We start from the raw sequence: 15,732 nt of genomic DNA, 5'->3' as shown, positions 1-15,732 counted from the left end.
TTTAAAAGTGTAAAAAAGCAAAGATGTCACTTTAAGGACTAAAGTGCACCTGACCCAAGCCATGCTGTTTTCAATCTCCTCATATGCATGTGAAAGCTGGACAATGAATAAGAAAGACCAAAGAAAAAATGATGTCTTTGAATTTTGCTGTTTGGGAAGAATACTGAATATACCATGGACTGCCAGAAGAATGAACAAATCTGTCTTGGAAGAAGTACAGCCAGAATGCTCATTAGAAACAAGGAAGTGAGACTTTGCCTCAAGTACTTTGGACATGCTATCAGAAGGGACCAGTCCCTGGAGAAGGATATCACGCTAGGTAAAGTAGAGGGTCAGTGAAAACGAGGAAGACTCCCAAGAAGATGGATTGACAGAGTGGCTGCAACCATGGGCTCAAGCATAACAGCGATTGTGAAGATGGCACCAGGACCGGGCAGCATTTCATTCTGTTGTACGTAGGGTTGCTACCAGTCAGTGTCAACTTCAAGGAGCCTAACGACAACAACAACAGGGATATATATATATATATATCAACTCAACAGCAACAGGTCTAGTTTTATATATGTATGCATATACGTATACGTATATGTATATGTATGGAAACCCTGGTGGCGCAGTGGTAAAGTGCTACAGCTACTAACCAAGAGGTCAGCAGTTCAAATCTGCCAGGCGCTCCTTGGAAACTCTATGGGGCAGTTCTACTTTGTCCTATTGAGTCACTATAAGTCAGAATCAACTCGACAGCAGTGGGTTTGGTGTTTTGGTTTTATGTATACATATATATATATATATATAATCATAAAACCAAACCCGCTGCCATCAAGCTGATTCTGACTTCATAGCGACCCTGTAGGACAGAGTAGAATGGCCCCATAGCATTTCCCAGGAGCTGCTGGCGGATTCAAACTGCCGACCTTTTGGTTAGCAGACTGTGCTCTTAACCACTGGCCACCAGGGCTCCATATATATTTATATACACACACTTCATGTGTATATATATATATATATATATATATATATATATATAATTTTTATGAAAGTATATATATATATATACATATACTTTTTTTCTTACTTAAGCTAGAATTCTATTTGTTTTTAATCTCAATTGTCTAAAAAACCGCTGCATTCATCCACTCAAGTCAATAAGTACATAGACCTGGGCTATAAATACATATTAATGTAAGGAAAAGTTTTTTTTTTTTTCCTAATTCTAAAGAAAGTTTGTGATTTAAGCAAAAATTTTTTCATCTAGAAAACTGAGGGCGTGAGGACAGTGCTTATTAATCCAGGCATTCCAAAATTTCTTCTGTAAACTCTGATAATACCTCCTCAAAATGCAGTGTTAAAAAAGTTGTCATAGAAAAGATTGAAAATGGACTTGTGCTGTAGCCTGTGATGAAATTGTTTCTAAATATTTTCCCTCATGAGTCTTTTTGGCCATAAGAACAGATTTCTTGAGATCATATGTTTATGTTTGCATCCTTTAGAGTCCGAATTACTAGTAAGAACTAGTTATGAGCAGCCGCGTGGCATCAAGTAGCACAGGAAATTGTAGGAAAAAACCTCTGTTTCCTTTTCTTGACTAGTAATGATATGATAGGAGCCCTAGTGGCACAGTGGTCAAAGCACTCAGCTGCTACCTGAAAGGTCGGCTGTTTGAACCTACTAGCTGCTCTGTGGAGGAAAGATGTGGCAGTCTGCTTCTATAAAGATTTATAACATTGGAAATCCTATGAGACTGTTCTACTCTGTCCTATAGGGTTACTATGAGTTGGACTCAACTGGATGGCAGTGGGTTTGTTGTTGTTGTTAGATGCCATCGAGTCAGTTCCAATACATAGCAACCCTACAGATCACAGAACAAAACACTGCCAGATTCTGCACCATCCTCACAATCATTGCTGTGTTTGAGCCCATTGTTGCAGCCACTGCGTCACTCTGTCTTATTGAGTATTTTCTTCTTTCTTGCTGATTCGCTACTTTGCCAAGCATGATGTCCTTCTCCAGGGACAGGTCCCTGCTGATAACAAATTCAAAGCAAGTAAGATGGAGTCTCACCATCCTCATTTCTAAGGTGCATTCTGGCTGTATTTCTTCCAAGACAGATTTGTTCATTCTTCTGGCAGTCCATGGCATATTTGATATTCTTCACCAATGACATGATTCAATTCCGTTTTTTTTTTTTTTTTCAATTAGAAAGCAGCTATGGTTTTAGTAACTGACCAGATTACAAAAATAATCATGGTAGACACCCTATTTTATCTTTCTAATAAACTTGTTGATCTGGTCTTCCCTGTTTCCAGTATCTCCACCTTCTACAAAATGAGTGGTCTTTTTCTTCATTCCATCTCATGAAGAAGATAATTTGAAAGGTCACAGAAAGTTATCTGCTTCTTTGAAGCATTCTGCAACAGTATAGATCTCATGAATCAGATCCTCCATGCAGATGATACCATATTTACCAAGAGATTATGCAATCAAAGTGTTATCTGTCAGGCAATTTGCCTATTAACTTTGCCATTACCATGCTTATAGATCAGTTCATTCACTGACTTCAAGTTTGGGTACCACCACATAATATATGGTTTCACAATTCTAGCATGTTAACTGAAGCCTTGTAGAGGTTAACAAAAGTGCCATTGACAATCTGCCAAAGCCAAAGAAGCTGGAACACCTTTTGAAACTTTGGGCTCACACCACTGATACCTCTGATCCTGATAACAAATGCCAATTTGGGTTCTGCAGCTATGTAGAAGTTGTCAGCTTTTCTTGCCATCCTACCCTTGCGGATCTCAGTATACCTACCTATGTTCCTTGTGACAGTGCGTTGCCTTTTGAAGCATCTTTTGGGCATACTGCTTTCTCAGGTGATTGGTCTTTATTCTGCAAAATCCATTTGCTTTTTCTTAAGGGTTTCTGGCACAGCAGGAAACTCCTTTTTCTTCCCTTTGACATCACCCATGGTTCCAGCCAGAAAAAGAGCTGCATCAGGTTTAAGAATACGGTATTAACAAAAATAGGTCCATTCTTCCTTTGTGGTTGAATACTACTGCTGTTATTTTTTACATTTTCAGTGTGACTAGACATTGACATTTGACTCTGAACATGTGACTGGGATTAAGCTTTCTAATTGGTAGTTACCTGGGCCAGTATTCTAGTTACCTGCTCAATCGATGTGGACATCTTCTTGACTAACCTTCCACAATGCCTGTGATATGAATCAGGTATTCTGCTGCTTTGTAAATTCTGCCTCTCCCAGTATGCAACCTTTTTTCTATAGAAATCTTTTCTGCTCAACCTATGGAGCAGTGTCTGAGATTTCTTCATTTATATCTTCAAGGTATCTCTTCTGGGAACTAGCCCAGAACAGACACTTGGGATGTCTTTGGAAGGAGGATGTAATCAGTTGTGGGAAAAGTGCTGTTTAAAGATGGCATGTTCATGGCACTATGATAGCAGAAGGTGGCACTAGGCACATTGGCCTCAACTTTTCAATGTATCCCAACAAGAGTTTAGGGAGTGCTAATTATGTAAACTACCATACTTCTGTCAGTTCCTTGAACTGTGGTGCCTTATGGGTTGTGATGATGTTGGAAGCTTCCGATACTATGCCACAGTATGTCAAATACCACCAGAGTTACCCATGGTAGACAGGTTTCAGCAAAGATTCCAGATTAAGACACATTAGGAAAAAAAAAAAAATGGACAATCTACTTCTTAAATTTAGCCAGTGAAAACTAGATGGATCATAAAATATTGTCTGATACTCCAAGTAGCTTACTTTGGAGGATCCGATCACTGGAGAAAGGACATCATGTTTGGTAAAGTGGAGGCCCAGCAAAAGTGAGGGAAACTCTCAGTGAGAGGGATTGGCACAATACTTGCAACAACAGTCTGGAGAATTCCTGAGGTGGCACAGGAACGGGCAACATTTCCTTTTATATACATTGGGTTGCCATATATCAGAGCTGACTGGACCACAACTAACAACAACATTACTATATAGAAGGCACTGTTAGGTACTGTGTCAAGGGTAGGCACAAGCATGAAGAAAACCTGGTTCTTACCATCCAAGTTCTTCAACTCAGTTGAGAAATATCCACACATGAAAACATAGAAAGTATCACAAAACAACCTCAAATTCATGGCAAACTATAATTAGCACCCAAAGATATAAAATGTTATTGCTGTAAGCAGAGGGAGATAAAAAAAATACCAAAGGAGATAATTTTTTGAGACAGTCAAAAAATATTAGGAATACCTACTTTCTACAAAGGGAAAGCCAACATATCTGGCAAAAAAAAGAAAAAAAAGGAAGAATGCAGATAACAGTTGGAATGATTAGCCTAAATGTTACCAGAAATCTGCATGTCTTGAAATATCATAAAGTCTCATTTATTTTGATTCCACTAATTTGTAACCCATAGACAACATCATTCAAGACTGACCTGGCCATGGAAATACTCTGTGTTTAAATTAATTGCTTTGTTAGATTTGTTTCCTGGGGATACTAATTCCTGTTTTTAAGAGCCTGTATCTTTAAGAACTATCTATATAGGATCAAATTGACAATAGCAACTTGAAAGATTAGATGAGAACTTAGAAGGAAGTGAGTCTAAGTTAATGAAGAACAACTCAGAAAAGGAGAGTGAGAATGGTTGCAGAATTAAAAGAATGTAACCAATGTCACTAAATTATACATGTAGAAACTGTTGAATTGGTATATGTTTTACTTTGTATATTCTCAACCATAACAAAAAATAAATACAATTTAAAGGGAGGAAACAAACAAACAAACATGTGAAGCCCAGACTATAAAGAGAAAAAAACACATCCAACTCACAACCATTAAAAAAAAAAAAAAGAAAAGAAAAGCTCTATATCCAAGCTGGAGTTCCTGGGTAGTGCAATCAGATAACACATTCAGCGGCTTACCAAAAAGTTGGAAGTTCGAGTCCATGCAGACGTTCCTCAGAAGAAAGGCCTGTTTCTTCTGAAAAAATCAGCCATAAACTATATGACTGAACTATAAAGCACAGTTCTACTCTGACACAAGAGTCATCATGAATCAGAGTTAACTCAAAGGCAAATGTGATTTTTTTGTTTCTTTTGTCTTACATTTGAACTATTCCAGGGATACTATATTGTGTCAAAACAGCCTCACTGTTCATTATTTTCCAGGAAGGAGTCCCCTCCAAGTATAGATATTCTTTCTGACCAAATCTACATATACAGAAATGTCTTTAATATTTGAAACATACAAATGATGAGCAGCAATTCAATCAATCTAATAGTCAGAGATCAATCTGACTCAGAGTTCGGATACTTGGATAACACAGCTGGCAGTTTCATTCTCTCTCTCTTTTTTTTTTAAGTTCCTTTAGAGACCAGATGAGATAAATTGCTCCCTGACCCATCGCTTGGGGATAAACATTAAATGGTTTATCTGGGCAACCCAATCACCTCCAGCCAGAGTGGAGAATTGGCCTAAATAACGAAGGTGTGTGTCATTCATCTCTTTGTTTGGCTTCTGGTAACCTTGACAGGAAGGAGTAGAGACGTGCTGATTTGTATACACTCAATAATTCAAGGTGTTTGCTTATCTCGCCTTGTCAGATGCTGCTCATCCCAAGTCTATGTTACCATCTAATTAGCCTTTTTTTTTCACTTTGCTTTTCCGCATAAAGCCTTTTTTTTCTCTTTTCACAAATTTAATTTGCAAACAGCCTTGCTTTTATCAAATGTCTCACTTATTTTATTTTATTTGTTAACATGTCTATTAGTTGCTTTATTCATATCCTTGATATGCCCTCCCCCTACTTTTGATCCACCCTCAGTGTGATAATGAGTTTGATTTTGCTTTCTAAAATATAAATGAAGCATTAATACTAAAACATGATTCCTGAACTATGCTTAGTGAAATCAAATAATATACAGTTATATATTTTTGTTTCAGAATTCTTTCTCTGGCATATTTTCATCAGCTTTTCTGGCTTTTAGTGCTCTTTATAGCATCCTGTTACCACCTGTCTGTTTGTTGTCATGGCTTGCATGTTTCTGTGATGCTGAAAGCTATGCCAGCTGTATTTGAAATACCAGCAGGGTCACCCATGGGGAATAGGTTTCAGTAGAGCTTCCAGACTAAGACAAATTAGGAAGAAAGGCTTTGTGGTCAACCCCCAAAAACTAGCCAGTAAAAACCTTATAGATCACAACAAAACATTGCCCAACTCTTTCGTTTTGGACATGCCATCAAGAGAGATAAACCACTAGAGGAGGAAGACACATGTTTGGTGAAGTAGAAGGCTTGCGAGAGCAAGTGAGACCTTTGATGGGATGAAATGGCACAACAGCACACTATGGACTTGAACATGATGGTGATTACGAGGGTGATGCAGAAGTTGGCAATCAGCGTTTCATTCTGTTGTACATATGGTCGCCGTGAGCTAGAGTCTACTGGAAGACAGCTATCTATCTATCTGTCTGCCTATTTCTATAGCATCCTGTACTTTTTTCACTGTTTGGAATCTGATTCAACTTTCTTTAAATACTAGAACTGTTTGTCAATATTTCTGGTTTTTCTCTGTCTGAGCCTTTAAGGGGCCTGCCCCTTCCTAAAACCTTGGGCTTGGCATGGTCTCATGACTCAATTTAACCAATGATATACAAGCAGAGGTGGTGGAAGCATTTAGTTTCCTGTGTGACAGTCTCCTGCATAATTATCTTCTCTGCCTCAGTAATTACAGAGGCAATGCAAAGCTGATCACATGGAGGATAATGGCCCTGAAGACACAGCGATTTAGAGGAAAGCTTGGGCAAGTGAAAAAAATCAATCTTTGTTACCTTAACCCACTGATATTTGGGAATTGTTTGTTATTGCAACATAGCCTAGTAAAACCTTACTGATACTCTATACTTACAAGTATTCTGCAGAAGTATTTATTGAGTAGCATTCTACAGTTATAAACATTATGTGCCCAATGCTATAAAATGGCACAGGGAAACATAAAAGAAACTTTACCGTAAATGAGATTCTAACCTTGCTAGAGAGACCAGGCTGACAGATCCCCCCCCAAAAAATTAGAAAGCAAGCCAGGCAAATGTATCACTAAAGGCTTAATTGTGGGGTATGAATTTTAACGAATATAGGGACATGAAAAAGTTGAGAACTCCAAGAGGGATGAAATATACCAGCAGAGAGTAGCAAAGAAGTGATTTGCAGGTACTAACCAAAAGAATAAATAAATAAATAAAACCTGTTGCCATCGAGTTAATTCAAACTCATAGCGACCCTATAGGACAGAGTAGAATTGCACCAAAGGATTTCCAAGGAGTGGCTGGAGGATTCAAACTGCCAAACAAATAAGACAATATGGAAGATACGTAGGAAAACAGAAGGGTAATCAGCGAGGCTAAGTGGAGGAGAGGTTCCAAGTGAATAGGCAAGGGCTTCTTGTCTTAGTTACCTAGTGCTGTCATAACAGAAATACCACAAGTGGATGGCTTTAACAAAAAGAAATTTATTTCCTCACAGTAAAGTAGGCTAAAAGTCCAAATTCAGGGCATCAGCTCCAGGGAAAGACATTCTCTCTCTGTCGGCCTTCTCATCAATATTCCCCTGGACTAAGAGCTTCTTCATCGATGGACCCCAAGTCCAAAGGACTGCTTCTGGTGCTTCTTTCTGGGTGGTATGAGGTCCGCTACTCTCTGTTTGCATCCCTTTCCTTTTATCTCTTGAGAGATAAAAAGTGGTATAGGCCACACCCCAGGGAAACTCTCTTTACATTGGATCAGGGAGGTGACCTGAGTAATGGTCTTGTTAGAATCCCACTCTAATCCTTTTAACATTAAATTACAATCACAAAATGGAGGACAACCACTCAATACTGGAAAGCATGGCCTAACAGTTGATACACACATTTTTGGGGGGACATAATTCAATCGATGACACTTCTAATCCAATTGTCATTGTTCTCCCTTCCTTTCATGTGAGTATCTTATTCCTCCCAATAGGCTGTGAATAATTCCAGGTCAAAAAACAAGTCTTCTTCACTTCATTAGCAGCAGCAGTAATATATATGTTTCAAAATGGTTCTGTTTATGTGGACCCAGACTGGTATGACCTGAGTACAGAAGGGCCTAGGCTTCCAGCAAGTACTGAGAGGATGGACCCAAACACAACTCTGTGGACAAGATTTATGTCTCCTAGAAGCTTGCAGTCTGAGCAGAAAAACATGAAAGCAGATGACATGCTAAGGATAGAAATTAATGATATCAAGTATCAATTGCTTTTTTCCAACACTCAACACTAATACTAAATTTACTGCCAGGCTCTCCAGGATGCCCATTCACACTGACTCACTAATAGTGCTGTGCGGGGCACAGGGCCCCCACCACCAGCCATCCTGTTGAAAACCGTGACCATTGCAGCCTTCTCTACTGAGTGCTGGGAATCAAACACAGCCCCTCTGTTACCAATTGCCAATGTGACACAAAGGGCCCTTGTCTTTTCCTGAGTAAGAATACACACGAAAGACAAACTTTATCTTCAGCAAGCTTTATTTTGTTTGAGTCAAGCAAAAGGAGTCAGCAGGGATCTTAGCCTCTCCAAAAGACTGACTTGAAAAGGGAAGCAAGGCTAGGGCTTATATGAGTTCAGTGGAGACAATAGAGTAATGAATATTTAGTGGGCTTCTTTGTGGGCTTCTTTCAAGGGGTGGCTAATTCTCAGAATGGCGGTGTGTGCTAATTAGGTTATGCAGGCATCTGGAATCTAAGACGGAACCCACTGATATTCAAAATGGAGTCCTCTCGGCAGGCCTTGGCATCACTTATTATGGGATATAGCGGAAGCGCAGTTGATCTTCGGCACTACATCTCCATCTTCAGGGGGCTAAGGAAGGCTAAACAGTGGTCACGCTGTTCTTCTGTGGCATGTGGAGCCTGTAAAGGAAAAGAGGGCTAGAAAAACACTAAGAAGGAGATAGTAATTCCTGGGCTGTTTCAATCTTATCTCATGTTGACAGGGTGGATCCCTGTTTACCCAACTTCTAGATAGTAATCTTTTAACACCTCTTTTGTTCAGCTGCTGGCACAGTTAACCCTATCTGTCTCTCTCCTCTGATTGCAGGCTTTCATTTTGAAATCCTGATACTGTTTTCTCTAGAATCTTTTTGAGAAAATTTAGTAACATTTAAAGTGCCGAAAACAATGACCTAAAAATCTTCCATAGGTATAACTTTGGGCTCTTAAATGAGAATTTATTTTCCTCCTCTCTAGGAGGGGTTAAGAGCTACGACACTGCTAATGAAAAGGTGGGCAGTTCAAATCCACCAGGCGCTTCTTGGACACTCAATGGGACAATTCTACTCTGTCTTTTAGGGTCACTAGGAGTTGGAATTGACTCGAGGGCAACGGGTTTTTTTTTCAATCTTCAAAACTGGTTAAGCGCTTGGCTGTTAACCGAAAGGTAAGTGGTTGGAACCCACCAGTGGCTCTCCAGGAGAAAGATGTGGCAATCTGGTCCTGTAAAGATTTACAGCATTGGAAACCTCATGGGGCAGTTCTACTCTGTCCTTTTGGGTCTCTATGTGTCAGAATCTGCTCAACCAGCAATAGGTTTTTTTTTTTTTTTTTTGGTTGGTTTTCCTCTCTAGTCTTCAAAACTATAGAGAATGGTTCCAGAAACGTGCTTCCTTTCACATGTTTTATAGCATAACTGAAGTTGTAGCTGCATAAGCAGTGGTTTGGACCAATTGAATCAGATTATAAATAAATACCAGAAAAATTTCTTTGTATAGACAAACCTCACAACCCTGCTCTCAGGGAGCTCTGAAGATAGTTTAGCTGTTACCTTATCTCATTACTTTGATTTATTCTTTATTTTTTAAGAATAATAGCCAGATTCCATTCTGGGTGTATGGCTTTTGCCCCCTTCTCATCCTTCCTGCTCATATCTTATACGTTTCACATCTATTTTAGAATATTAATATGTTTGGAGGAAATTTACTTTGTCTTTCAGAAGCACTCCCATAAGGCTTTTAAAATAAATGCTGGAAATGGTGGTTGAGGTTGTGAGTGGGATCTAGGTTTCCATTTCTTTCTCAAGTAAATCTCTCCCAAGAGCCATCGTGATTGAATCCTGTGGTTCAGCTGAGTAGAAACAATTGGCTCCTCACTGTCTCTATTCTATTTCTCACTTTAATTACTCCCCACCAATCCCACTACCACTACCAACACTCACACTAACATTTACTAGAAAGAAAATAAGCCATCCTTGGCCCTTGTTAAAGCTGTCTTTAATTGAAGTAATATTTTTGCCTGTCCTGCATTCAATGCCTCAAAATTCACAGGAAGCCCTGATTCTATTTTGCAAGATGCTTTTGGTCAGTTGGACATAGGCTCACCATTTGATTCAAACCAACGACCCAAGTCCCAAGTGCTCCATCTATTAGACCTACATAATCACCCAGCTTAGCTATGCATTGTCCATCTTAATTAAGGATATGCTGCACCCATTAAAAAAAGTTTATGAGCCAGAAGTCCAACTTATTTGTGTATATGCCAGTCCCACAAATGGAGCTTTAGCACCTCCAAAAGAGTAAGAATAATAATAAAAATAACAATAATAATAATGAGAGCTGTGTTTTCTTGAATATCAACCTCCTGCTAAGTGCTCTTTCTCTGTTTGAATGTCTTGCTAATTCAATGCCATTAAAACAGATTCTCTTAAAGACTCTGTTCTGTCAAATACAAAAAAGAGAGATATATAGAGTGTGGGATTTAATTATCATTGCTCTATATCTCCAAATGTGAGTTTTCTGAGTAATAATTGCCCAAGTTTGTCTTCAAAAGGCATTTTAATAGTGCTAATACTAGTAAACATTGCTCATTTTGATACTGATGTGCCGTTTTAATGGTTCCCACGGTTTCTAAAAGTCATTTCTTATTGTTTTACTGTAGAAAGAATCTTACTTTAATTATGTCATAATTGTTTGGAAGCCATAGAATCTTAATTAATGCCAATGGCTTCAAGGCACAAACCAAATACAGAGTTTATATTCATGTTTGTTTCTTTCTCCATCTTTTCCTGCCTGAGAAGGGCCCCCCATGAGCTTTTTCAAGCTATAGACATTCATAGATGCTTTAAAACAATTCTGGTGATGTCATTCCATTATTTCTTTTGGTCAGATTTTCTCAGCTTCCCCTCAGATTTTAAAAGTTAATATGGAATCAACATTCTGTCTTCACAGAAAGTTCTTTATCTTGAGAATACATTTGCTCAGTCTCTATGGTGAGAGCAGAAACTTCTGATTTCTCACTATGGTGAATAGAGTTATGGTGAATGGGATGAACTCCAAATATCTTCCCTTGCAATTACATGAATCCTCCTGATAAACCAGACACCTCCAGCTAACACACTGCCAGCTGTCCTTTTGACAACTTTTCTTCGAACAATTTTGCTTACTCACTTCCTTCTACCTAGAATCCTACTGTGGTCCATTTCCAACCCCAAACCGTCTCCTGCCACATCACACCAAAGCACAGATAACTTCACTCCACTCACTTGGCTCCAGGAACTACACACTGACTTCATTTACTTGCATGGCCCTTTTATCTCTTAAAATCACTTTAGAAAAAAGACCATGACTTAAGCTCCTTTAGGTTTTCCACGTGGTTTTGCATAAGGCCTTGCTTGAAGTAGATATTCCTTACATATTGAGAATTGATTTACCCATTACCTATGCCTTTTTTCCTTTGGAGTCCTGGTGATGCAGTGGTTAAGAATTCGGCTGCCAACCAGAAGATCGGCAGTCTGAATCCACCAGCCACTCCTTGGAAACTCTATGGGGCACTTCTACTCTATCTTATAGGGTCACTATGAGTTAGAATTGACTCAATGGAAATGGGTTTTTTGTGTGTGTGTGTTTTCTTTTTCTGTTGGACTTAACAAAGTTTCAAAGATAGACCTAGGAAATATATACTTGCTTGGTACCAAAAGATAAGGATAGAAGCTCATTCAGAAGCAGAGACCTGGTAATGATCTAGAGATTACATATTCCTACATTTAATAGGAAGAGGAAACTTGTGCCCAGAAAATTCAATTATGTTTCCCAAGGCCCCATAACAAGTTAGTAGCAGAACCTTAACTAGATCACAGGTTTCCTGACTCAAAGTGCTAAAATTTCCCCCTGTAATTTGTACAAGTTTCACATTAATCTCTTATTTCTCTATACCTGATTGTCTTCATCAAATCCCCATTATGTATGCTAGCTGGTAAGCAACAACTGGCTATATGGAAACCACTGTTAATCTAACATCTCATTTTCTCTTTACTTTCAATCTCCTACACAAACTGAGATTCAAATAACAAATTATTTACCTGAATTTATTTGCAAAAAGGCTTTAAAGTTTTGACTGAAATGGGTAGGGAATTTGTGCATGAAGCCCTGGGGTATAGGAGGGAGATTAGTAAGAGAGCAGGAGAGAAAAAAAAAAAAAAACAGAGACGATAACATGACCACTGTTCTTGATTTAGCCCCATGACCTCATCCCTGAGCATAGCTGATAATGTTACTCATGCCATGAACCAGCAGTCCCCTTATGGTCAAGATGAGAAAGGTTGATGAAGCCCAGTTGAAGAACTGTATGATTTAGTGGCTTTGGATGTGACAGAAGATAACACTACAGGCCCAGGTGTGGCATTGTTGTGGTTGGCCTCAATAGTCATGGCAGGGATAATGGCCCCTCAAGTGCTTCTCAAACCCAAAACATGACTCAGGTGACCTAGAATAAGATAGAATGAAAGAACATGGCTGACATCTCAATGTGCAGTAGCAGACTGAACAGTAGAGTAAAATACACTTAGAAAAATTACAAATGTAACTCAGGAGACATTTTCAGGGGTTGGAGTTGGGAAAATGTCTGGTACACCTATTCTGATAATCTTCTATCCACAGGTTTGAGAGACTTAAGGCATTTGTATTACACTCTATAATTAATATTTAAAAAGATAACAAGGAGTTGTACTAGACACCCAGGGCAGAACTGTGGAAGTGATGGGGGTTTTTACTGTCCCTGATCATCTTTATTGCTATTATGGCAAAGTTAATCATTACTTCAGTGTGCCTCCCAAGTATATGTCAGCCTGATAGTTCTGAGTGCATGGGGCGGGGCAGGGGGAAGAAGGGGGAGTGGCAGCTCTGGAATAAAAGGAAGTCCAGAAGTTCTGAAGAATTCGTTCATCATCATGCCTCAGGCCTCAACCATTCTATGTGTGATCCTCAAACAAACATTTCACTTAAGATGAATTAAAAATGTTATAGGTAGAAAGACTACAATCATAATTGTTCCACTCAGTGCATTTACTGGCTAGGATCACTACTGAAATAGGAAGAATGGAATGTCACACAAAGTGGTATCTGAATCAACTTTGGGAAGCAGGTACACATGAATTATGACGAGCACATTTCTGGACTGTTATCTTCCCTCATGTTTACCATCCATTATCTGCCTTTGTTCTGGTTTATGCTAGTCTTTTGTAATCCTTTTTTAAAAATACAAAATCAATACAACTTTAATTACAAAAAGCCCATGCTGCCTCCTGAAAAACAGGGCAAACAAAAAAGGACATTTGGAAAAGGGCCTGGTGATCTAAGAACTGTGACCTCAGGCCATCCTAATTCTAAGGGGTGATGTTGTTGATCTGTTGGTCCCATTATAATGATTTACACATCCATATATAGCACCTTTTGTTCTCCAGTAGGCTTTGTGTATGGTAAATGGAGAATTGCATACCAACCAGGGTTCTGACATTTACAATGCTTTGTAGCATAAGATAGAGTCACATCTGGGCAAACATTGTCTCTGGTGGTTAGTGGCTCATATCATCTGTGTGAAGTCTGGCTGCCAAAATGATGAGCACTCATTAGAAATGTCCCATTTACTCCCAGAGCCAAATAAAAGCACAAACTAATCTAAAATGAACATTTGCTGGGTGTGTGTGTATGTGTGTGTTCAATTTGTGTGCTGGCTTCTTTTAGGAGGATACACAGCTTGTTTTTCTTTTGAATATTGTTTATAACAATGGCCTAAATCAATGTGAGAGGAACGACATAGAAAACCTAATCCTTGATCACATGCCTTAGCCCCAGAGCTGAAGAATATTATACTAAATAACAGAATAAACTATTTTCACCGATGTTTCATGTGTAGATGCTGTTAAAAACTTTGTTGAGTGCTCGGTATGGTATCAGGTCCATGAAGGATCCTGGAGATGCTTCTCCTGAAGATGTGGAATAAGCAGGCTTCCCATGAGCCGCTGCGCTTTTTGTTATTGGTTTGTCTGTCTTACACCTACTGTAAATCAGGTACCTGATCATGAATCCACCTTTGGGTTGGCTGTTAGAAAGATAAGACAGGCAGGAACCTCTGTAAAGCATGAGAGAAGATTCCACAGCAAACCTGAAGAATCTTACCGTTGCATCCAACTATTTTCTGCCATAATTTTCTGTTTTTTTCTAAATTTTCACTCTTTTGTGTATTTATTCTTGCACAGTTGTGAATAATTTTGTTAGTTGCTTTAAAACCTTTTGGGAACAAGGTAGAAATAAATACTTAAATAAAACAGGTCTCTGACCCCCCCAAAAAAAAAATTTTTTAGGAGCCCGTAAATTGCTTGTGAAGATTGTATAAAGTTGGAGAAAAATATATAAGGAAGTCTATACTAAGTGCCAACACATTTTAGATATTTAAAGCAATATTATGTAGCTGAGAGAATAGGAGATTAATCTGGGTTGTAGGACTCAGGGGGGAATTAATAGTTGGAATGGAATTTCTTCTAAATACTGGATATCTAGTCAGTTCTATGATACTGAATGGGATATGAACATCCAGGCACATATGACATAAATGAGTAAAGGAGTGGACTCCTAGCTAGGCAGTCTGGGGAAGTTAGAGGTCTGGAATACTCAAAATTCCTTGTGGTATTCTCATAGTCTTTGCTCAGATGCACTTTAGTCTTATTTTAGACACAATTTCATCCCATTAGGTTTGTTTCCTCAGTTCACAACAGATTAGAAACATGAAGCGAGAGCCTGATAAGAAGAGAAGAGGAAGGAGAACAACAGAGGCAGGGCTTCTGAGGTTAGCAGTCTAGGGCTGTCCCTATGGGCACAAATACGCCTCACAACTCATCAGTCCTGAAAGCAGTACCATTCTCTGTGTCAATACCTGATCTTACAAGAAATGGGTTTATGTGTCAATAAATTAACTTGAATGAAGAAGATAGGTTACAAGCACTGTAATGGAAAATGTAGATAAAAAAATTTGAAAGTCCAAAAAAACCAAACCAAACGCATTGGCTTGGAGTCAATTCTGACTCACAGCAACCCCGTAGGACAGAGTAGAACAGCTCCACAGGGTTTCCAAGGAGTGGCTGGTGGATTCGAGCTGCCAACCTAGCTCAAGGCAAATAACCAGTACTCCCAATCTATAACCTCATCAGTATTTCTGCCACCATGCTCAACTAATATAGTGATGTCATCTTTAATGCCTTCCATATTGATGTAAGAATGTTTCCAGTGTTGTTTCTGCCACAACTGCATCCCCAAAACCCCATGATAATTTTAGAAAAAAAGTTCCTTTAACTTCTGATTCTCTAGTTTTATATAGTCCTGGTCTCAGTTCTTGGCTGATGGGACTAGATCAGGGCCAGGATTTAGGTCATCC

General features: G+C 38.9%; 1 pseudogene; it reads right to left on the bottom strand.

Annotated features, from left to right (window-relative positions):
- Positions 1 to 2,256: 2,256 nt before the first annotated feature.
- On the bottom strand, positions 2,257 to 2,965 carry LOC100676119 (large ribosomal subunit protein uL30-like; annotated as a pseudogene).
- Between the last annotated feature and the right edge of the window lie 12,767 nt (positions 2,966 to 15,732).

Source organism: Loxodonta africana, chromosome 11 (genome assembly GCF_030014295.1).
Source record: "Loxodonta africana isolate mLoxAfr1 chromosome 11, mLoxAfr1.hap2, whole genome shotgun sequence".
NCBI lineage: Eukaryota > Metazoa > Chordata > Mammalia > Proboscidea > Elephantidae > Loxodonta > Loxodonta africana.
The sequence above is the reverse complement of the archived record's forward strand: the minus strand, read 5'-3'. Positions and strand labels throughout refer to the sequence as shown.